The 23,381-nt window shown below is 41.4% G+C and overlaps 1 protein-coding gene across 3 annotated transcripts in view; it reads right to left on the bottom strand.

Moving 5' to 3' along the window:
* Positions 1–23,381, bottom strand: part of RAI2 (retinoic acid induced 2) — a 402,071-nt gene that overhangs the window by 81,300 nt on the left and 297,390 nt on the right. The gene's annotated exons all lie outside the window — the stretch shown is intronic.

A 23,381-nucleotide genomic window follows, 5' to 3' on the forward strand; every position in this document is an offset into this window, starting at 1 on the left:
GAAGGAGGAAGAGACTGTGATGAGGCACTGGGGTAGCTGAAAAGTTCTATTTCTTGTCCCAGATGGTGATTACAATGGTTTCCACCTTATAATAACTTACTAGCTTTATGTTTTGGTGTGATTTCTTGTACTTGCATTTTATTTTACAACAAAAAGTTTTAAAAATATAAATGCAGTTTCTAAAAATACAGACAACTTAGAAATAGAGAAGCAACTTCTTTCTCTCTGAGTTGGTCACAGGTATAAATAGAAATAAATGCTGAGGAGATTCAGAGTAATAGAATTTATAAAAAATTGTTTAATTCTTATGAAAATATGCTTAAAGAATGAAAGTAAGGTCAGATTCACCTAGATAGTAAAATCCTTGAGAGCCTAATCATGTTTTCCCCCATAACTTTAGCATGATTACAGGGATGGGGTTTTGGGGTCTGGGAGGGAGGGCAGGGATGATAATTTGTGATTGACAAAATCACAAACAGCTACAAATTTCCATTAACATTTTAATCTACACTATGGAAAATTTGAGAATTTGGGCTTTTTTTTTCTCCTTAATAATGTTATTTCCTAGATTCAGCTGAGAATAGGGGTAAAAATAACAAATCAACTATTTGAACTGAACACCATCTTATTTAATTAAATAAAGAAATAATACAGTTAAAAAAAAAAAAAACAAAAAGAGTCATGTACCAAAATGTTCATTGCAGCTCTATTTACAATAGCCAGGACATGGAAGCAACCTAAGTGTCCATCATCGGATGAATGGGTAAAGAAGATGTGGCACATATATACAATGGAATATTACTCAGCCATAAAAAGAAATGAAATGGAGGTATTTGTAATGAGGTGGATGGAGTTAGAGTCTGTCATACAGAGTGAAGTAAGTCAGAAAGAGAAAAAGAAATACAGTATGCTAACACATATATATGGAATCTAAGGAAAAAAAAAAAAAGGTCATGAAGAACCTAGTGGCAAGACGGGAATAAAGAAGACACAGACCTACTAGAGAATGGACTTGAGGATATGGGGAGGGGGAGGGGTGAGATGTGACAGGGTGAGGGAGTGTCATGGACATGTATACACTACCAAATGTAAAATAGATAGCTAGTGGGAAGCAGCCGCATAGCACAGGGAGATCAGCTCGGTGCTTTGTGACCACCTGGAGGGGTGGGATGGGGAGGGTGGGAGGGAGGGAGATGCAAGAGGGAGGGGATGTGGGAACATATGTATATGTATAACTGATTCACTTTGTTATAAAGCAGAAACTAACACACCATTGTAAAGCAATTATACTCCAATAAAGATGTTTAAAAAATAAATAAATAAATAAATAAATAAATAAAATTAAAAAAAAAAAAAGTGGAGCGAGGATCTCTTCCCAGTGTTGCTTCTGCTGCTGGTGAGAAGTGAGAATTCCAACTTCCCCACCGAGTGTGCTCTCTTGCCACGCTCTCTACATGGTCCATGTGTGGTATTCTTTGTCACCTGAGCCCCAAAACAAAGATGCTTGTGTTCAGTCTCATCAGAGTGCCTCATAAAATGGCTCCTTCCGTGTTGGATCTCAGTAATACCTTTCTCCATGAAGGCTCAAAACCGTTCTACCAAACCAGGCAAGAACAAAAATCTTGCCTTCTAATCTGTTGTACTCATTTCTCATTTCTCCACCCTTCTCTACCTGCACACTTCATACATCTAATTCTTCTTTCTTCCTTCAGATACAGAAGTCAAGGACTCATGGACATCAATTCAGAGAAATACTGCCCACCCTACCATACCCACTGTGCCCCGAGTGGTGATTCTCTGTGAGATAGTGCCTTCTTCATTGGCCTCAGTCCTCCACTTGGCTTTGGCTGTTTAGACATGGCCTTAGAGTCTCTAGAGCAGTGGTCTCCAAAATGGGGTGATCACACCCCAGGAATGAGTGAGATAATACACTGGGGTATAGGGAACAAATGTCAGCATGAATAGATAGATAGACTCAATTTTACCACTATTTAATATATAGAATGTCACCAGTGCCCTCTCTTGGTCTGTATGAAAGGGTCATACGTTTCATGTTTTACAAGGTGTCCTGAGGAAGGAGTGAATGTTCCACACTGGGAATAGTTGACAATGGAGCCCTCATGTGATCGTGCCTTTCAGCATATTGCAAAGTATTACAGTTTACATGTTCCTGGTCAGGTGGCATTACAAATTATGTTATCCAGTTTTAATTAATAACTCTTTCAAAACTGGCAAGTAACTTTTAAAAAATCCCTGCAAAGAAACCATAGATCAAGATACTACCATTAACTCAAGCTCACAAAAGTATAGGAAAATTGGCAGCACTGCCAATTCTCCCATCCTAGTAATAGCTCAGCATATTACATAAAATAAGGACTTCTAATCAGATTACTTTATTTTTTATTTATTTATTTTTTAGGCCTCAACTCACGGCTTGAGGGATCTTAGTTCCCTGACCAGGAATCGAACCCGGGCCTCCTGCAGAGGTAGCACAGAGTCCTAACCACAGGACTGCCAGGGAATTCCTTCAGATTACTTTAAAGTAGAAACTGTCAAGGAGATCATTTAAAAATATGTTATTAACAACTATCTTCATTTGGAGTCCCCCCAAAACAGACTCTAAGACCAGGATTTAGATGCAGGTATCTTACTTGGGAGGTGATTCCAGGAAGTACAGTGAGGAAGTGGGGAAGTGACATACAAAGGCAGCAAAGCCACTAAAGGGTATGTTGATGACTGGATTACTACTTTGGGCGACCAGGACTCCGTCCTGCTGGGGACCCTCTGAGAGACTTTGTGGAACAAAATTGCCCCTCTGATGTTTAAGGAAGTTGGGCTATTTTTCCATTGACTCTCATCCCTCATTGGTTAAGCGTCATTCCTGGGGTGTGTTAGGTCCTTGGCACTTCCAGCCTCTCCTGTGCATACCGACCATGCTTTAATAGTCAGAGAATGCTTTCATGAAGAGAGACACAGGAAGCTGTTGCTTATACAGGAAACTTCTGCAGGTGACCGATAGGGCCAAGGGGATCTTGGTTGGACACTGACAGTGCCTGTAACCACAACGAACCTTTCTGTGACTGTGTATAATTTCTTGACGTTTTAGAAAATTACAGTAGGAAGCTAACACAATTACCTTTTCCCCATTCTTTCAAAGTATATTTTTGTGTATGTGACTTATTATGTACATAGTACATTAGAGCAGGAGTACACAAATATAATTTAGAAACAAATATGTCTGTATTGGCGGTTCATGCACAAAATATTTTTATTGATACAGGTGCCCTGGATCAAAACAGTTGTAGAACTCACTCCTCTAAGCGGGGTTGGAATCTCAGAATGGTTTATGAGCACTAACCGCACATCCTGTTGGAAATACCTCAGGCCATAGTAGAGTCTCAGAACAAAAATCATAAACCCCTTTTTTTTGCCCCAAAGTGTCTTACAAAGGACTCTCTCCCTCTGTTCTCACAAAGCTCCTGCAACTTGGTTGTTAAGTTCTCTTTGGGCATCATGGAATTTAAGAACAGGTTGTCTTGTAGATGAAAATATCAGAATGCAGGATTCATGGTGGGCAAGAAGGGAAGAAAATTATAGAAGAAGATGGTATTGAAAGGGTGGGGCCCTCACTTTACCTCCTGAGACAGGATGAGCTACCTCTCATGATGTTTGGCCACGAGGCCCTCCATGTTGAGAAGGGTCACTTCCCCAGGGAGTAGGGTGGGGGTGAGCAAGAGCCACAAGGTCCTAGTGGTTGATCAGATTGACCTTTCTGATATACTATTTACACACCTTTTGTCTTAAGTAGCCAGAACTGGGCCAACAAACTTTCCTAAATCAAGAGTTTTCTGGGACCTGCTTTCGTCATTGGTAGTTGACACACCAACGGTCTATGTCAAGGGTTGAGATGAGGAAGTGTTAGGAGGAATAAGGTTGGGAAAGTGGAAGACGTGTTTAGGAGGAGTCTGAAGTGAAGAGATTGTATAAAGGAAGACTGGGAGAAAAGAATGTAAAGGTCTGTCTGAAGATTTTGGAATTCATCCTGCAGGCAACTGGGAGTAAATGAATGTGTTTGAGTGGTGACAGGACATGATGGAAACCTTATTTTAGGACTATTTAATCTGGTTGCAGGATATTCCATGGTGTGGAGCAGGGGAGAGGAAGAGATAAACACAGAAAGTACATGAAAGAGCTTGTGAATTTATTTAAGTTGTTTAAAAGTCTATTTTATATAGTGTTCTTTCCAAACAGAGGTGAGGAAAGAAGTGCTTCTCGGGGAATTAAAGTTTGGTGAGAAGCCTGGGCCAGCATTCCTCTCAGAAAAGAAGACAGAGGCAAACAAATGGAATTTGAGCTTTGGTCTTCCATTATTCAAGTTTTCCTAAAAAGTGACAGCATGGAAACCTTCAAGTCTGCTCTGAACCTGCGCCAATTTGATGGGAGAATCTGCAGATTTTCAAGCAGTAAGTTGATCCGTGGTAGCCTTCAACCCAGGAGTGAGGAATTTTCTGTTTATAGTCTTGACTTAAAAAAGATCCAAATTTGCCCCACCCTGGGAGTGCATCACAAAGGGGGAATTTTCAGTGTTTAAAAATGGTTTGTACTTATTGTGATAATCATTTCGTGATGTATGTAAGTCAAATCATCATTGTGCTATACACCTTAAACTTATAAATGCTATATGTCATTTATGTCAATAAAACTGAAAAAATGGTTTATAATAAGATGACGTTGAAATTTTCTTTTTTTTCCTCTGTGAAGATAAATGCAATGTGTGTGACACCGATACTACATTAAGCAAGAGAATTGTGCTCTGAGGAGATGCACACACACACACACACACACACACACACACCACTGAGCATTGGACAGGTCTCTGCTCTGAGAGAGATGCTCGGGCATATTTCTGCATGAAGCAAAATCAATATGGGTGAACCTGAGAAACATCTGTTGGGAACCTTTGGAAAGGTAGATGGAAGAGGAAATGAGAGACAAGGGGGAAGACTTAGAAAACAATATTAGGAAGCTTTATCTATTCTCAAGTCATTATTTAACATTGATGTAGCCATCTGTGAGGCCCCAAGGTAAGCCCACGGGCCCTGCCTGAAGGAGTCCAGAGTCAACATGGGGGTGGGTACAGTTGAAAACAAACTCTGGTAGCTGGAAATGTCCCGGATCCTTTGTTTTCTTGGGTTCCACCTCACTAGGCAACCCTTCTTCTCCTCTGTGGTTTTTCTCCCATTTCCTGCTTTTCTCCTTCTTTAGCCACCACCCAGCTCCCTACGGGTTGAATAATAACTTAGTACAAGTTCAATATTTTTCAAAACGTTTTGCAATAAAAACTTATTGCTTTTGTTCTTTGTGGCTAGAGGGGTGGTGGCCTGGTACGACTGCCCCAATTTTAAAGACAGGAAAAATAGGGGTAATGGATCGAGTGATTTGCCAGGGATGAAATGAATGAGACTAGCACCATTACTTTTTATCCCAGCAACTGAAATAAATACAAGAACTGGATTGTAGCAATTATTTGCGAAAGCACTGGAAAACATCATTCTTTGTGATTCTCATGGAATGAATGTGGTAACAAAGAAGATGGCTATGCCAGTTTTTAATTCAATGGAGGTTTTGAACATATTTCTAATTCCTTTGCCACATCCCTGGTTTTCTCATGCATAAAATGGAGTGAATGCAATAATTAGTATCTACCTTATAGGGTGGTTTAAGGATCAAATGACTTAAAACATTTTGAGCACTTGGAACAGTATCTGGTATCTAATAAGCACTTAATACATTTACTATTTTTATTATTATTGGTGGTGGTGTTGCAATAGCAACAATAATTTATTTTAAAGTGACAACCTCAATATTCAAATCTTCCAAAAATTTATACCAGACAATGCCCTGCTGCAAAGGAATAATCCTGGTTTGCTTGAGAACCTTACTAGAATGAAAAAATGAGGGGTGGGAATTAATTAATGAGTGGTCTACCACTCTTCCAGAACATTTTGGAAATTAAACCCTTCATTAGGTTATTTGTATGAGGGCTGGCTGTGCCTATGAGAAAATGGAACCCAAAGGTTGCAGGTGCCACTCTTGCTCTCACCTACGTGCACCCCATTGTAGCAAGAGCCATTTCCCAGCCACTAAGAGATCAAGAGTGTACTGTGATTGGGTTCTGATGTGACACCAAATTTATCTGTGACTGCTGAGGCAGTCAATCCAGCTTGTCACACCTGTGTCACCTCTCAAAAATAAGCCCCACAGGTCATCTCTCCCCTCTCATACTTTCAGCCAAGGATTTCTTTGCTCTGCTTATCACCTCTCTTGCTCTTCCTGTCCCTCCCAATCCTGTACACTGTGTCCACTGGAACTCCAGTGCCCTCTTCCATAGCAAGGAGCCCTGTGCGCTGCCACTCCTCCATCACCTAGTGTTAATGAATTCTGGCTCTCCCACGAAGCTCTACTTCCTAAAGCTCCTTTAGGCAGATAGTGTTTATTCTACTGGGTTTCATGGAAATTATCATCATCATCCATCTGTCCTTCCTCCAAACTGTTGTTCCTCAACCTTTATATAAAAACCTTCTGGGGAACTTCCACGTCCAAGAAGATGGAATAGATGTACTTTTCCCTATTCCTTTCACTAAGTACAACTAAAACCCCTAGCCATTATATATGAAACAAACATAAGAAGAGTCTGAAAGGTGGAGAGAGGAAAGGAGACTGGCTAGGGACCTCAGGACCTGAGGAAAAACAGGGTGGTGAATTCTCTGGGTTTTCTTTTTGTCTCATATATCACAGAATATGAGCTGAAGAAGCTGACAATCTGGAACACAAACACATGCAGACAAAAAAAAAGTCCAAACAGAAGCCTGCTGTCTCCAGCCAAAGTACCAGGAAAAGGACAGCCTAGCAACACAGAACCTTTAGAAAATAACCAGCTTACTTGAGAAAAACACCACCAAAAGAATTGTAGTCTAGACTACCCTCTCACCAGGGTGGGTGTCAGAGGAGGCTGAGTAGGAAGCCATGTCTTTCATCCCTGCTGGGTGGTAACAAACACACTGCCCTTGCAGTGTCAGTGGATACCATGTGGGAAGCGTGGACCCCCATCCCCACTTAGCAGTAATGAGACACCCCTCCCCCTCCTCCTCCCCACTGGGTGATGCCAGGGGAGGCCTAGTGGAGAGTCAGGACTTTCACCACTACCCAGTGATAGTGAGGCAACCACCCAGGCGTCAGTGAAGGCTATGTGGGGAGTTGGCACTTCTCTAGGATGACAACAGAGGCTAGGTGGGGAACCTGGGCTTCTGCACTCACTTGTCAGGAGCAAAATGGCATTCCTACTTCCCCTGTCAGAGCAGTGTCAGAGGAAGCCAGCTAAAGCAGAAGGTTTAAATCACAGCCAGAGTACCATAGCATATACGTCCAGGTCTCAATAAAAAAATTACTCATCATACAAAGAACCAGGAAAATCTCAATTTGAATGAAAAAGACAATCAATAGATGACAACACTGAGGTGACAGAGATGTTAGAATTATATGACAGAGACTTAAAAGCAGCCATCAGAAAAATGCTTCAATGAGCAACTACAAACATGACTGAAACAAATGAAAAAGTAGAAAGTTTCAGCAAAGACAGAGAAGCTATAAGGAAGAACCAAATGGAAATTGTAGAACTGAAAATACAAGAACCAAAATAAAAAACTCAATACATGGACTCAATAGCAGAATGGAGAAGACAGAGGACAGAACTAGTGAACTTGAAGAAAGAAGAATAAAAATTACCCAATCTGAACAACAGAGAAAAAATAGACTGAAAAACATGAACTGTTTTGTTCCTCAAGGAACTGTGGGACTATAACAAAAGATCTGACATCTGGGTCATTAGAATCCCAGAAGGAAAGGAGAAAGAGGATGGGACTGAAAAAGTGCTCAAAGAAAGAATGGCTTAAAACTCTTTGAATTTAGTAAAATACATAAACCTACATATTCCAGAAATTGAGCAAACCCTAAACAGGATAAAGCCAACGAAATCTACACCAAGTAATAGTCAAACTTCTGAAAACAAAAGCCAAACATTAATCTTGAAAGCAGTGAGGGAGAAACAACAAATTGCCTATAGGGGAGAAACAATTTAAATAACAGCAGATTTCTCATCATAAACCATGGGAGCCAGAATAAAGTGGCACAACACTTTTCAAGTATTGAAAGAAAAAAGAACTGTTAATTCAGAGTTCCATATCCAGTGAAAATATCCTTCAGGAATGAAGAGGAAATAAAGGCATTCTCAGATGAAGAAAAACTAAGAGAATTTATCACTAAAAGACCTAACTTAAGAGAATGGCTAAGGAAAGTTCTTTAAACAGAAAGGAAATGATAAAAGAAGGAGTCTTAGAATACCAGGAAGGAAAGAAGGAAGAACAACAGAAAGAGTAAAAATACGGGTAAATACATTTTCCTTCTCTTGAGTCTTCTAAATTATGTTTCATGATTAAAGGAAAAATTATAACACTGTCTGATGTGTTTCTGAATGTATGCAGAGGAATTATTTAAGACAATTATAAATGAAGAAGGGTAAAGGAGTTAAGGTTTCTGTACTTCACTTGAATGGTAAAATGTCTAGTGGACTGCAATAAGTTGTGTATATATAATGTCATATGTAGAGCAACTACTAAAAAAGCTATACAGGGATACTCAAAACACTATAGATAACTCAAAATTTAATTCTAAAAAATGTTGAAGTAACCCACAGGAAGGCAGGAAGAATAGAACAGAGATGATAAACATAGAGAACAAATAGAAAACAAAATTATACAATGGAAGACTTAAGCCTTAACATACTAATAATTACACTAAATGTAACTGACTTAAACACCAATTAAAAGACAGAAATTGGCATAGTTGATAAAAAACACGACACAACTATATAGTATCTACAAGGAACTAACTTTAAATATAATGATATAGGTAGGTTGAAAGTAAAAGGATGGAAAAAGACATATCATGCAAACAGTCAAAAGAAAGCAGAAGTGGTTATATTAATATCAGATAAAATAGAGCAAAGGAAAGTACCAGAGACAGAGGGGCACATTACATAACAATAAAAGAGTCAACCCATCAAGTACACATAGCAATCTTAAATGTGTATGCATTAAATGACAGAGCTGCAAAATCTGTGAAGCAATAAAATGATAAAGCTGAAAGGAGAAATAGACAAATCCACAATCATATTTGGAAACTACACTACAATTGATAGAACATCTAGACAAGAAATCAAGAAGGATATAGAAGAACTCAACACTACTACCAACCAACAGGATCTAATATTTATATAACACCCTGCCCAACAACAGAAGAATATATATTCTTTCCAAGTTCCCACAGACCATGTGCCAAGATACCATATCCTGGCCATAAAACAAACCTCAACTTATTTAAAATAATTGAAATAATACAGAGTATGTTCTCCAACCATCATGGATTCAAACTAGAAATCAATAACTGAAAGATAATGGGAAAATCTCCAAACAGCTGGAAATTAAACATACTTCTAAATAAGCCATGTGTTAAAAAGGAAGTCTCAAGGGAAATTTTAAAAATACATTGAACTGAGCAAAAATGAAAATACACACATCAAAATATGTGAGACCCAGCTAAAGCTGAGAGGGAAATTTATTGCACAAAATGTTTACATTAAAAAAGAGGAAAAACTTCAAAAAAATACTATGCATATCTACCTCAAGAACCTAGAAAAAGAAAAGCAAAATAAGCCCAAAGCAAGCAGAAGGAAGGAAATAATAAGAACAAAAATCAATGAAATTGACAACAGAAAAACAATAGAGAAAATTAATAAAACAAAAGCTGGGGTTTTTTTAAATCAATAAAATTGACAAACCTCTAGCAAGACTGAAAAATAAAAAAGAGCGAAACACAAATTACCAATATCAGGAATTAAACAGGGGTTATCACAACAGACTCTGCAGACATAAAAGGATAAGGAAATACTAGGAAAACTGTACACATATAATTTGACAACTTAGATGAAATGGACCAAGTCCTCAAAAAGTGCAAACTAGTACAACTCACCCAACAATAAATAAATAATTTGAATAGCCCTATAACTATTAAAGACATTGAATCTATAATTTTAAAACTCCCCCCAAAGAAATCTCTAGGCCCAGATGGATTTACTGGAGAACTCTACAAAATGTTTAAAGAATAATTAACACCAATTCTACATAACCTCTTCCAGAAAATAGATGAGGAAGGAATACTTCTTAATTCATTTTATTAAACTAGTATTACTATGATAGTAGTAACAGTATTACTATAGTATTACTATAGTATTAGTATTACTAATACTAGTAATAGTATTACTATAGTAATACATAGTATTAGTATTACTGTGTATTACTATAGTATTAGTATTACTGATACTAGTAATAGTATTACTATAGTAATACATAGTATTAGTATTACTGTGTATTACTATAGTATTAGTATTAGTATTAATAATTAGTATTAGTATTACTATGTAATAGTAATAGTATAGTATTAGTATTACTAATTAGTATTAGCATTACTATGTATTACTATAGTAATACATAGTATTAGTATTACTAATACTAGTAATAGTATTACTATAGTAATACATAGCATTACTATGATACTAAACCAGTATTACTATAGTAAAACTGGTTTAATATCATAATACTATGATATTAAACTAGTATTACTATGATACTAAACCAGACTAGTAATAGTAGTAGTAATAGTCATAGCAATAGTAATAGTATTAGTATTACTAATTAGTATTAGCATTACTATGTATTACTATAGTAATACATAGTATTAGTATTACTAATACTAGTAATAGTATTACTATAGTAATACATAGCATTACTATAATACTAAACCAGTATTACTATGATACTAAACCAGACTATGATACTAAAATATCATAGTATTACTATGATACTAAACCAGACTAGTAATAGTAGTAGTAATAGTAATAGCAATAGTAATAGTATTAGTATTACTAATTAGTATTAGTAGTACTAATAGTAATAGTAATAGTATTACTAATTAGTATTAGTATTACTATGTATTACTATAGTAATACATAGTATTAGTATTACTAATACTAGTAATAGTATTACTATAGTAATACATATTATTACTATGATACTAAACCAGTATTACTATAGTAATGCTGGTTTAATATCATAATACTATGATATTAAACTAGTATTGCTATGATACTAAACCAGACTATGATACTAAAATATCATAGTATTACTATGATACTAAACCAGACTAGTATTACTACGATACTGTTTAGACAGTACCAAAAAAAGTATATCTCTCATAAATATAGATACAAAAATCTTTAACAATATTTTGCAAATAAATTCACCAATATACAAAAAGAATTACACACTGTGCCCATGTGGGTCTTATTCTAAGGATGCAAGCCTGGTTCAAATTCAAAAATCAATCATAATAACAGGCTAAAGAATTAAAATCATATGACCATATCAATTGATGCAGAAAAAGCAACTGACAAAATTCAACACCCATTCATAATAAATGAAAAATCTCAGAACTAGGAATAGAGGGGCACTTCCTCAACTTGATAAAGAACACCTACTAAAAAACTATAGATATTACATTAATGATGAAAGACTGACTGCTTTCCTTCTAAGATCAGGGAAAAGGTAAGAATGTCTGCTCTTATCATTCCTATTCAAGATAGTACTGGAGGTTCTACCAGTGTAATAAGTAAAGAAAAAGAAATGAGGCGTAGAGTTTGGAAAGAAAGAAATGAACTGTCCCTATCTGCAGATGACATAATTGTCTATGTAGAAAATCCCAAGAAACCTACAAAATGCTCCTAGAATTAATGAGTTCAGCAAGGTGGCAGTATATAAAGTGAACATACAAAAGTCAGTCACATTTCTGTATACTAGCAATGAATACTGAAATTAAAAATACAATACCATTTACAATCCCTAAAATAAATACTTATGTGTAAATCTAACAAAACCTGTGTGGGACTTATATGCTGAAAACTACAGAACATTGATGAAAGAAATCAAACAAGATACACATAAATGGAGAGATATACCTTGCCCATGGATTGAAAGATTCAACATAGAAAAAATGTCAGTGCTCAATAAATTGATATGCAGGTTTAATGCAATTCCTATCAAAATCCCAGCAAGATTTTTTGTAGCTATAGATAAGATTATCCTACAATATATATATGGAAAGGTAAAGGAACTAGAATAGCTAAAACAATTTGGGAAAAGAAGAATAAATTGGTAGAAATAGCTCTACATAACATTAATGCTTACTAAAGAGCTACCATAATCAGAACAGTGTGGTTGGCAGAGAGATAGACACATAGGTCAATAGAACAGAATAGAGAATCCAGAAATAGACCCGCATAAATATGTCCAAGTGATTTTTGACAAAGGTGCAAAAACAATTCAAAAGGATAGCCTTTTTAACAAATGGTGCTGGATCACAAACTTAAGTGCAAAACGTAAAACTATAAAACATATTAGAAAAAAACATAGCAGAAGATCTTTGCTAGAGCTAGGCAAGAAATCCTTAGACTTGACACCAAAGCATGATCCATAAAAAGAAAAACCGATAAATTGGACTTTATCAAAATTAAGAACTTTTGCTCTGTGAAAACCCTGTAAGAGGATACAGGGGCAAGCTACAGACTGGGAGAAAATATTTGCAGACCACATATCCAACAAAGGACTATTGTCTAGAATATATAAAGAACTCTCAAAACTCAGCAATAAAATACGAACAATCCAAATAGAAAATGGGCAAAAGACATGAACAGACATTTCACGGAAGAGGATATACAGATGGCAAATAAACACAAGAAAAGGTGTTCAACATCGTGAACAACTAAAGAAAATGCAAATAAAAACCACAATGAGCTACCACTACACTTATCAGAACGACTAATATAAAAAACAGTGACAACACCAAATGCTGGCAAGGATGCACAGAAACTTGATGACTCATAAACTATTGATGGGAATGTAAAATGGCACAGCTACACTGGAAAATAGTTTGGCAATTATTTTTTAAAATGAAACATGCAACTATCAAATGATTCAGCAATTGTACTGTTGGGCATTTATCCCAGAAAAATGAAAACTTATGTTCACAAAAAAACCTGTACATGAATGTCCATAGCTGCTTTATTCATAACAGCCTCAAACCGAAAACAACGAGATGCCCTACCACAGATGAATGGTTAAACAAGCTACAGTACTATTCAGCAACAAAAAGGAACAAACTATTGAGACACACACAAAAAATCTGGATGAATCTCCAGGGAATTATGCTGAGTGAAAAAAGCCAATCCCTAAAGATTACAAGCTGTATGATAATATTTATATAACATTTTTGAACTGACAAGGTTTTAGAAATGGAGAACTGAGGAATGGTTGCCAGTGGTTAGGGATGGGGTGGAGGGGTGAAAGATTCGTGGGTGTGGTTATTAAAGGGCAATAGAGGTATCCTTGTGGTGATGGAAATGTTCAGTATCTTGACCATATCAGTGTCCATATCCTTGTTGTGATATCATACTATAGTTTTGCAAGATGCTACCCTTCAGGGAAATACTGGATCTCTCTGTGTTATTTCTTTTTTTTTTTCTCTGTGTTATTTCTTAACTGCATGGGAATCTACAATTATCTTAAATAAAAGGTTTAATTTAATAAAAACATACAAAATAAACTTCCTGTTTTGAATCATTACCTTCTGGCTGTACCACTCACTACCTCTCTTCATCACTGTCATCCACCAGGTGTGAGTCAATGGTGACTTGCACTAGGGAGGAAGTGGTGGAAATAGTGAGAAGTGGGTGGTTTCTGGGTGTATTTTGAAGGTAGAACCAAAAGGATTTGTGGATGGACCGAATATGTGAAACAAATGGAGGAATTCAAACATGACTCCAAATTTTTCCTGAGCCATCTAAATGATGGATTCATTATTTACTGAGATGGGGAAGACTGAAAAAAGAGCATGTTTTGGAGGAAGTTGAGAGTTTGGTATTGGATATGTTGAGTTTGAGATTCCTAGTAGAATTTCAAATGGAGACGTATAGCAGGCAGTTGGATACATGTGTCTGGAGTGAAAAACAGAGGTTACATCTGGACAATCAAAGTGAGGAGTCATCAGCACAAGGATCACATTTAGTCATGAGTTTAGATAAGATTGTCTATAGGTAATATGTATAGGAGAGAAGCAGCTTGGGACTCCAAAGTTTAGAGGCCAGAGAAATGAGGAGAAAGCATGGCCCTGAGAAACAATGGCCATTGAGATAGAGGAGAGCCATGAGAAAGTGGGGTTTGGGAAACCAAGGCTTAACTCTCTGACTATCCCTCCTTGACCTTTTTCATGTGTGCACTGGCCTCTGGTTTCATCTTCAGTCCTTTCAACCATTATATATACTCAGATTCTACCCCAAATTATCGTTTTCAGCATTGAGCTCTCCCTTGAAGTTCTAATTCATGAAATCTATTGATTGTTGGATACTCTGTTGAGACAGCACATAGGTACTTGTTCTAGTTATTCATTAATGCCTAACAAATCACCCCATAAACTTAGTGGCTTCAAACAATAACAATAATTTATTATCTCTCATAGTTTATATGGGTCAGGAACTTGAGATTGGTTGGCTGGGCAGGTTTTGGCCCAGGATCTCTCAGATGGATGCAGATGGCTGGGGTTGAAATCATCTGAAAGCTCACTCATTCATATAGTCTGGCACCTGGGCTGGGAAGACTCAAACCATTGGTCCAGGTACACCTCATCAATCTTGGAGTTATACAATACACAATGCAATTGCAGGGTACGGTATTTTCAAGTATAAACAAAGTGGTATCCATCACCCTCAAACTCTCTGAGTTGGCACAGTCTAAGTACATACCAGAACTCACTGGTTTGGAACCAGAAGCAGATGTTGGTTTTCCAGGTATGGGTCAGAATCTTACCAGATAGGATCGTATTATCCCTGTGTGTCTATCCCAAGCAGTCTGTCCTTCTGCAATGCCACTGTACCACAGATAAAATGGTTTATCTCAATCCCTAAAGTCACTGCATCCTCCATATGACATGTAATAAGCGAATTTTACCATGTTGACAATCCCTACAAGCCTCTCTGTGAGCTTTGGAGAAGACTGCCATTGCATGAGCATTTATGTATCAGGGTTATCAGATGTTCCACTTGACCAAGACAAACATCTCAGTTTTTAAACCTGTTGTTCCATCCTAATGTTTAATAGTGCCCCCTTTATTCACGCTCAAAACTGTCCTTGTTAGTTGATAAACAAACAAACAAACAGATAACTAAGTATGTATGTATATATGATTTATTTCTCCCTGCAATCAGATTGTTTCAGAATCAGGCTGGAAGTACACATGATTCCTCCAGGAGGCAATAGACTGATGTGTCAGCAAAGGGTTCTGAAAGAGAAAAGAACCAGCCTTTCCTTGAGTATGGGGCAGGGAACACATGAGAGCTCAAAGTATTCAACATCAAAAGGGAATCCAGAGACTTCCCTGGTGATGCAGTGGTTAAGAATCCACCTGCCAATGGAGGGCACACGGGGTTCGAGCCCTGGTCTGGGAAGATCCCACATGCCGTGGAGCAACTAAGCCCGTGCGCCACAACTACTGAGCCTGCGCTCTAGAGCCTGCGAGCCACAACTACCCACGCACCCTAGGGCCCATGTGCCGCAACTACTGAGCCCGCGTGATGCAAATACTGAAGCCCAGGCGCCTAGAGCCCATGCTCCGCAACGAGAGAAGCCACCACAATGAGAAGCCTGTGCACTGCAATGAACAGTAGCCCCCGCTCACGTGGGGGCTACTAGAGAAAGCCCGCACGCAGCAACGAAGACCCAACACAGCCAAAATAAGACTCCGCACTCCCAATGCAGGGGGCACAGGTTCGATCCCTGGTCAGGGAACTAAGATCCCACATGCCACACAGCGTGGCCAAAAAGAAAAAGAAGTGGGGGGCGGAATCCAGATAGACAGTAAATGTAAAGTAATCACTCCCATAATAGTAATAAGTAAAGCATGCAGAAGCTCTCAACCCACCTCTGCTTACTGATTAACCAATGCTCTCCACTGGAAATAATACTGATGCCCAGGACCTGAAACTGCTCAGGGCTAGAAGGCTATTCTCTAAGATGCCAGAATACTTCTGTTCCCACTGGTTGAGTTGTATATTTAGCAAAGAGTGAGCTGAATTTGTCCCCAAACCTGTTTATGCTTGTAGCTGTCATTAGAATTCTGTAATCTAATTAGATATGACCTAAATTGATGGAAAAAAGACTACAAAAAACCTGAGAGTTATTGGATAGACTTGATTAAGGCAAGTTGCTGGGGATTAAAAAAGGCTATTGGTTTGGATGTAGTAGATTTCAGGTGTAAAATATTAGGTGAATATTTAAAAACTCTCAAAAGAGTTTGTACTCAGATTTCCTCATAAAATATAAGGAAATTATAAGTTGTGACTACTCAGCATCTTTTGAAAACCCTTCCTAGGTTTGGAAAATTACCTTTCTCAAGATACAAGTCAGAATTCATTCTCCTAGCCTCCAGTGCAGCTGGGGAGCAGGCACAAGGCTCTGCCAATCAGGATTTAAGATGGAAGGGAGTGGGCTCCATGCAAAATTGGTCTGGGGGATGGGTGGTGGAGGAAGAATCCTTCTTTCTGGGAGGCAGCAGTGGCAGAGCTTTGGGTGTTCACTGAGAGGGAGAAGTCTTTACAACAGAAGGTTTGAGAAAAATAACAGTAGCTCCATTTTAGGCTCATTTAAGTTGAGATGTGTATTAGACCTCCAAGTCAAGATGTCCAGTAGGCAGGTGGACACACAAATGTGGAGTTTAGAAGAGAGGTCTGAGCTAGAGATACAAATTTGGGAGATATCAGTATACAGGTGTCTTAGGCTGTGGGCTTGGATAAAAATAACTAGGAAGTGAAGGAAATGAGAAAAGACATGAAGATCAAGCCTGGGGGGTGCTCCAAAACTTAGAGGTCGGGAAGGTAAGGAAGTACTAGAGGAAAGGAGAGTGAGAAGGAGAATCCAGTAAGGAAAAGGCAAACCAAAGGAGGGTGGTGTCTCAGCGACAAAATAAGAATTTAGGGAAGAGACGGTGGTCAACTGTGTCACGACTACTGATGGGTTAAGCAGGATGAGGGCTAAGAACTGGCCATGGGATTTGGCAACATGGAGGTCATTAGCATCCTTGATAAGAGCAGTTTCAGTGGTTTATCTTTGGCTACCTGCAGTTCAGACCATCATGTGTTCCCATTCAGGGACTGGTGGGGGCCATTGAGACAGCTTGATCAGCTCTCACCTCCATCAGGTGGGACTGTTTTTGAAGCTCTTTCCCCAGACTGGACAACACTGTCAAGGTTGGCTCCAGCAGCCTGTCTATTGGGTGGAATGGAAGTTCCTCCTGGCCAGTTGACTCTCTCAGACCCTCTAAACACAGTGCCCCTGAGGGGCCCATGAATCATCCCAGACGTTGGGAAGGACCAAGTCAGCCCACTCTCACAGACTACTATTTCACACCATATCTTGTTTCTTCAAACCACAAACAATTCTCTCTCTTCCTTACACCTGATGACCTTGTTTCTTAAGTCCCATTTGTTTATTTTTGCTTATGCTTCCATTACTCTAGGAGACGGATCCAAAAAATATTGCTGCGATTTATGTCAAAGAGTGTCCTGCTTATGTTTTCCTCTAGGAGTTTTATAGTATCTGGTCTTACATTTATGTCTTTAATCCATTTTGAATTTATTTTTGTATATGGTATTAGAGAATGTTCTAATTTCATTCTTTTTACATGTAGCTGTCCAGTTTTTCCTAGCATCACTTATTGAAGTAACTGTCTTTTCTCCATTGTATATGTGTGGGTTTATTTCTGGGCTTTCTATCCTGTTCCATGGATCTATGTGTCTGTTTTTGTGCCAGATACTGTTTTGATTACTGTAGCTTTGTAGTATAGTCTGACGTCAGGGAGTGTGATTCCTCCAGCATCGTTCTTCTTTCTCAAGACTGTTTTGGCTATTTGGGGTATTTTGTATTTCATACAAATTAAAAAATTTCTTGTTCCAGTTCTGTGAAAAATGCCATTGGTAATTTGATAGGGATTGCATTGAACCTGTAGATTGCCTTGGGTAGTATCTGATGACCTTGTTTCTTATTCCACTGGAAAGGTAGAAGCAGTGAGAGAGAAGCCCCTCAGGTTCCCACCACCGATACATCCACCAACCTACCTTGATTGTGCCTCTCCTCCACTATGGACGAACTGTCCGTTCTTAGCTAAGGCTGACCCTTCACTTGTGCACTGGTTACCATCCCCACTTGCAGGACCAGCTACACAATTTGGGAGGCCCAGTGCAGAATAAAAATGCAGGGTCCCTTATTCAAAAATTATTAAAAATGTCAAGACACCAACAGCAGAACATTAAGCCAAGCATGGTGCCCTTCTGAGGCCAGAGTCCTGTGTGACCACACAGGTCACATGTCCATGAAACTGGCCTCCATCCCTGACCCAAGAAAGGATGCCCATTCCTTGGGCCACCCTCTCCCACAGAGAGAATCCTGGAACTGGTGAGTGGGTCTCTCTCTGAGGTAACCTGAGGAGGTAATTTGGGGAACAGGCATTGCCTTCCAGAGAAGCAAGGACCCCCAGGAAGCCACGGCTAGGTGGCCAGCAGGGAGCCACTGCCATCTGGGGTCTTGAGACATTGCCTGGTAGCCACAGAATGAAATGGGGGTTCCTTTGCCCTCAGCCTTGCATGTCTCAGGACAACCCATGAAGAAGCTAAGGAGACACCAAAGGACTCCAAGGGTGCATCATGTGGTGCTGCTGTTGGTGAAGAGCAGCAAGTTGCTTCTGATGACTGATCTGCACTCCGTGGGGGTGGAGAACTGAACGGAAACAGAGTGAAAGGAGACTTGTCCAGAGGAGCGCAGGTGGAAGGGCTGAGCAGAGGGCAGTGTGCTTCCTCCACTGGGCTCCAGAGCCTCGATACCAACATGGGAGGAGCCCTTGCAGGCACAGGTGCTGGAGGCGGTCAGCAGCCACTCTGCGCTGCTGGAGTGGGGCAGGTAGCCTGAGTCTGTGCCCTCTCTCTTTCTCAGCCTGCCCTCTGATGCCTTGGTGTCTGTCCCAGGACTTTTCCAGGGATGTTGTCTGCTGTCACTGCCACAGCCAAGGCTTAGAGGCAATCAGAGATGTCTACTCTGGCATCTTATGCCAGGAGGAACCCAGGGGAAGCCACGTTTTAGAGTCCAAAGGGGTTCCCTGTTGGCAGTCCCTACATGTGGGCCTGGACAGGGAACGGCTTCTGATTTCAGGTCTAGGCTCTTAGCAGCAAGGGACAGATGCGTGGTGGACACTGGACACTGCCCAGCACCCTGGGTGCCCGGAGAAGGAGGTCCCGCTGATGCCCCATCAACCTTCCTCCATTCTGAGTGTCTCTTCAGCCTGTCTCCCTCCTCCAGGAGGCTGCCCTGTCCCCAGCAGACTCAGGACAGCTGGAGTTGCTGAGGTGTGTCTGGATCTGCCTGTGCTTATATAGGTTGCTTGGGGTTACAAAATCAATGCCACAGGTGGCACACAGGAATGACCTCTTGCGTGTGTAGGACTGGATGTGCTTCTCCTAAATGCTGAGCTTCAGGCAGTACTGGCCACAGTGCAGGTGCGGTACTTGTGGGCTTGCTCGCCTTCCCCGGGAGACCCGGGCCCGGTGACAGGGCAGACAGAGGGCCCATGGTGTTCATGCTCAGCACCGGGGCCGCTGGCTTCCCTAGTTGGACAGAACTAGTGTCCACCCTGCCGGGCCACAGCAAGGGAGTTAAGGACCAAGGTCAAGCAGACCCCACCCAGGCTGTCCGTCACTAGGGAAGCATGTGGTGGGGGACCCCCCAGGAGGTACTGTGTGGTAGAGGGGAATGGGCAGGGCCTCCAGGAACATGGCCAGTGCCAGGCCCTGCTCCAGAGATAAGATGACTGGGCCCAGGGTTAGGCAGAAGGAGGTCTGCCCACCTAGGGCCCCCGGGGCGCTGGGAGCACATGCTGTCCGGTCCATGAAGGCAGAGTAGGGAGAGTGGGTTCTAGCACTTCCACGCCACATCCTTCAGGGTAGCCCAGGATACTGGGCAAACTGCAGCAGCTACCACATGGTCTCACGGGTGCCCCTCTTCTCTCTTCACACGGTAAACTCTTACTCCAGGCCAGACACTTACATCACCCTGTTAAAGTCTTACAACAATCCCCGAAGAAAAGTGCTACATTCTCCATATAGGAAAAGAGGAAACCGAGGCTCAGAGAGCTGAAGTGACTTGTCAGGCAGCTTCTAAATGGCACAGTCAGGAGTCAGACCTAGGTTGGTTTGAACCTGCCTCTTATTTAACATGTCCAAAGTGAACTCCTGCTCCTTGCCCCCTACACAGGCCCCATAACAGGCTTGTCACTGGTGAGTCTCCAGCACCTGGCATGGTGCCTGGTGCAGAACTGACCCTCAAAACCTGTATTGACGGCATGGGGGAAAAGACGTGCAGCTTGCCCGAGATCCTCAAGGTCCACAGGTGTGCAGCGCACTGGGAGCAAGCCCCTTGCATTCCCTAGGCCTCCATTTCCAGATCTGTAAAATGGGCAGGCACCCAGCAGCTTCCCAGGGCCCTTCCCACTCTGGGGTTCCGTCTCTGCCCTGGGATGTGCACAGCAAGAAAGAAAACTGGCCCAAGGGAAGGGAGGCTTTCTTCAGCCCCAGGAGCAGGCCCAGGGCTCTCCTTGGAGGTAGGGCTTGTGAAGCCCCTCCAGCTGTGGGCAGGGTAGAAGTGGTTCCCTCTGAGCTGGGGTGGGGACAGCTGGGAAAAAGCTGGAGAAAGGGGCAAGAAAGATCGAGCAAGCTCTTCAGAGCAACTGGAAAGGAAAGCTCATACAATGGGAGTAAGTGGAACAGGTCCATGGCTAAAGCTCTGACACGGGGATCCCCGTATCCTACCTCCTTGGGCACCCAGCCCCCAGGAGCTTGCATAAACACATCTCACCCCACTCCCTGGCTTGGCTCCCCTAAAGCAGTGATGTGCTAGAGCTGGCTTGTACTGGTTCATACCAATTCACATCTGCCCACACTGCGTATACCAGCTCACACTGGCTCACGAGAGCTGATTGTTCAAGTTTTAGGAATTGAAACAGCCATTATTTAAAATTAAATTGAATAAACATACAATTTCATAAATTATATTAAAAACAAAGGTACTAAACACTCAGTGCTCATCACTGACTACTCATTTGATTATACTTTATATTATCTATGCTCCTAAGGGTTTTTTAATGGCTCCTGTCTGTACGATGGAAATAGTATATAATGCTGTGTGGCCTGCTGTGCGTCCCTCCCCAGCTCCTCATCACCTTGGTAGCTTGAAATCAGCTATGGTGGGAGGATTTATACCATGGAAATTGGCAAATGCTATAAATCAGGTTTTTAATTTTTACTAAGAGCTGGTTGTTCAACATTTGCCAGCATTCCACTGGAGAGAAGGGCGGGCAGATAAAGCCATCTTGCCCGTCCTCTTCCGACTACAAACATCTACAAACATCTGGATCTCACACACCATCCCACCTGCAAAAGCCCCCATGCTTCTTCAAAAATCTGAGCCCTTATACATTTATAAAGGAAAGATTTACAAACAGAACGCCTTAGGGATTAGTAGGTGGCTACTAAAATTGATAAGAGCTGATATTAAGATAAAGGCTCAAGGCAAGATACTGCTTCACTTCTGCTGGCTGGAGAATTTCAAGGTGCTTCCCAGGAAAAGGACAGACCTGGGGTCCTGTCCCTCCTTAAGCATCGAGCTCACTCAAGGATGTTCTTCCTCAGCTCTAAGAACAGTGTCATTAGGGCAGAATTACCAGGAGAATCAGATGAGGTCATTGATGTAAACAATATCTAGCGCAGTGCCTGGTATAGAGTAGGTATTCAATACAAAATTTGTGGGGACCGGTTCAAAATGAAAATATGGGCCACCTTGTTTGAAAAGCAGGAGCAAATGTACTCAAGTATAAAGCCTTTTCCTTTCTTCCTCAGTCTCTCTCTCAACTTGCCATGGCACTTTTATTTGCTGTTCAGTGTCATTCTAGGTAAAGAAAAAGGTCAAAGGTTTAAGTTATTAGCATAAATTTTACTGCACACACTTGGGCCTGATGGCTACCGGGTTCCCCCTCCCACCAGCCTCCATGCAGACCCACTGCACTGAGATGGGGGTGAGCTCTGAGGAAGTCCAGCCCAGCTCCCCATGGGTTTGTCTCCCTGATCCGAGGCAGTTGGATGACGCTTAAGGATATTTAAACCTGTGCGCCAGGGCACACGAGGTACCTGGATTGGCAGTGGGCGACAGGCTTGTCCCCACCAAGATGCAGCCTGTTAAGCTGTCTGGACATGCCGTGTAAATGCCAACCCTGGGGCGGGCAAGACGGCCACCGCCACAGGCTGCCCTAAAGCTCCCCGGGGTGCGCGAGCCTGAGCTCCACCACTCTGTCCCCAGGCCCCACTGGGAGTGGAGGAAGACAGCAGAAATCGGGTCCCCCTCCATCTCCCCGCAAGGCAACCCAGCCGCCATCCCAGGCAGAGGGCAGTGAGCTCGTGGGGCAGGGACTGGGGAGGGTGGAAGCCAGGTGGGACCTGGGGCACTAAAGGGCTGGGGAGCAGGTGTCTAAGAACGTGTTCCAGGGAGCTGGACGAGGCAGGACTGTGTGTGAGCCGAGGCGCCAACCCCTGGCACGTGTTCCTCTGTTCCTTTAGACTCTATTTACAAAGGTAAAATTATCAAGAATTTCAAGACGGCGACAAGAGGGCACTAAACCGAGCACAGGGCCTTTCCGAGCATGGGGCCCTGGGCACCCGCACGGGGTGCAGGCCTGGATGCCAGTCCTACCCACGTGCCTCCTCAAGGACTCACCCCGCCTTTCTCTCATCAATTTCCCCCTCTGTACAGGAGAATGCAGTACCAGCTTATAAACACACTGCAAATACTTCAAAACTTTTAAAACACATGCACCTCCCTCAACTCTATGTCCAATGCCACTTACTGCCCTAATGTTCTACTCCCCTTTTCACCCAAATCCCTGGAATGAGTTGTTTATACTTGCCATCTTCACTCGCCTCTTTTTCCATCCCACTCCAATCGGGTTTTGTCCATCACTCCATTGAAACTGCCACTCCCATCCCCCCTCACTCCCTGCCAGGGCAGCTTGCTGAGCACCCCTGCAAGGGCGGTTTCACAGGGCTGCACTAGAGCTGTTGCTGCCTCTTT

The sequence above is a fragment of the Balaenoptera musculus genome, chromosome X (assembly GCF_009873245.2).
Source record: "Balaenoptera musculus isolate JJ_BM4_2016_0621 chromosome X, mBalMus1.pri.v3, whole genome shotgun sequence".
Taxonomy (NCBI): domain Eukaryota; kingdom Metazoa; phylum Chordata; class Mammalia; order Artiodactyla; family Balaenopteridae; genus Balaenoptera; species Balaenoptera musculus.